The sequence below is a fragment of the Cryptotermes secundus genome, unplaced genomic scaffold (genome assembly GCF_002891405.2).
Source record: "Cryptotermes secundus unplaced genomic scaffold, Csec_1.0 scaffold530, whole genome shotgun sequence".
Lineage (NCBI taxonomy): Eukaryota > Metazoa > Arthropoda > Insecta > Blattodea > Kalotermitidae > Cryptotermes > Cryptotermes secundus.
The window spans coordinates 3,294-5,430 of record NW_019729216.1 but is presented as its reverse complement, the minus strand read 5'-3'; the positions used below and the strand labels follow the sequence as shown (position 1 = coordinate 5,430).

At 38.5% G+C, this 2,137-nt stretch overlaps 1 pseudogene; it reads left to right on the top strand.

Annotated features, from left to right (window-relative positions):
- The first annotated feature begins 1,097 nt into the window (after positions 1-1,097).
- LOC111865510 lies at positions 1,098-1,216 on the top strand (annotated as a pseudogene).
- The last annotated feature ends 921 nt before the right edge of the window (positions 1,217-2,137 follow it).

Below are 2,137 nucleotides of genomic sequence, written 5' to 3'. Positions count from 1 at the left end.
GCGCTATGGACTAGCCCACACAACGGTACGCCCGTTGCCAATTCTCCTGTCTGGATCGACCCTCGATCCCGAACTGCCGCTACTGTATCCGTGGGACGTAAAATCCTGGCTAGAAATTCCACACTCCCCGCTGTCGGTTTCCCTATCGGGATTCCTTCAGCTTTTCGCACTCTTATTAGCACAGTTACAATTACGTTTTCCAATACTTCACACACACACACACACACACACACGTGAAGTCGATGTGTTGATATCGTGGCCAGTCTGCTGTTCACGCACTCAGGCACGCACGCACCACAACAACAACAACAACAACCCCACTCACCTGACACCAAAGTTGTATCCCAGTATTTCAGGGAAACTCTGGTTCGCCGAGCCGTGAGCGATTCGATGTACGGGGTTGGTATTAGGTGGAAAGACAACAGCAAGCAATTGGATTTAACTGTGATATATTGTTAGAATAAGAGATGCCTGAAGAAGTACGTAGAAATGGGGCGAGCATTTTAAATAATCACTACAAGATGTGAGGCCGCAGTCCTGCCCGTCCAATCCTTGTGACAACAGGAAACCGGCTCTCTGTGTCTTGATTTCACTAAAGAACCTGCAGTCTGTACTAGTGCCCAGTCAGTCTGGGTTCTGTCCTTCACAAATGTGTGGAAGGGGAGGACACCACACACTTATTTGTTTAGTCTATGCATTGGTTGCGATCCGGCCAACTGCTTGGAAAGAATAATTAAGATGCCCAAGAAATACAAAAATATAGTACACAATAATACCAGTAATCACGCTTCCACGTATGCAATAATGTGGTAAACCTCATGAGGATAATTTTTGCATGAGAAAATACAGACTTTAATGTCCATTTTCTTCACACGCTGTTTGTTCAAGTGATGTTTTAAACACATGCAGTCTCCAAAAAACCCTCCGACTACAAGAAATTATAGGCTGTTGAAGGTATTATGGTTGGCTAGTAGAATATTTAGTCTGTAATAGAGATCAGAAGCTCGGGAATGGAAATGAACACCATGCACAGGCGAAATTGTGTGGCAAGGACATATTTAGGTCCCACATGAAAGTAGTTGTGATAATGAGTATGTATCAACGGCAATACCATGATAAAACACCGGTCCTCGTCCGATCAACGAAGATAAGCAACATTGGGCGTGATTAGTACTTGGATGGTTAGACCGCTTGGGAACACCACGTGCTATTGGTTTACATTCTTTCATTTTCATTACTATTAATAATAATATTACCCATGCTATCACGACTCTGTAACAAATAATAATGAAATTAATTAAGATTAGATAAATAAATGCAATCTTATACGATTATCTTAGATATTCGTGGGCGAGAAGTGAAGGCAGTCGGATGTGAATCTAAAGTAAGTTTATAAAAAGATATTGTTGTAGGACCGTCAACACAATAAATTCGTAATGAGCAAATAAAATATTGATATTGTTTATTTGCAAATTTTGCTACAAGTTTCGGTCCAGCTGGATCATCATCAGGTAAACTTCATGAAATGTGCATTCGTATTGGATTTTATTGCTAATTTTGATTAATATTTGCGGTCGTAATTATAAATTTCGTTTCGATTCTATTTTCATTACAAACTTGAGAAAATATGAATCTTAAAATGTTAAAAATTACAATGGAATTAAAATTTTTGACGGTCAATGATGATGTATAATGGAGCAGAAGGGTATTCAAGGAGTCTGCGTTATTTCGATTGTGTGCACATTTTGCTTGTCAGTTTTCCGCATGAAAGCGGTGTGTATTCTAATTTCTTTTTGATGTCGTGAGTGAAGGTGTTTAGGTTTATTAAATATATTTTACGGTGTTCTGTGCAGGTTAACAAATCTTTTTCTCTAGTAGATAGCGGTTGTTGCCTCTCTGCGGTTCTGTTGTTACCCGAATCGTAATAAAATTTATATTTATGACTAATATGAATCCATGTTAGCAAAACAATCCAATACGAGCGCAAATTTAATTAAATTTATCTAATGATGATTCAGCTGGAACGAAACTTGTAGGAAAATGTACAAATAAACAAATATTAATATTTTATTTGCTTCTTACAAATTTGTTGTGTTGACGGTCATACAACAATAGAGTTTTACACACTTACGTTAGA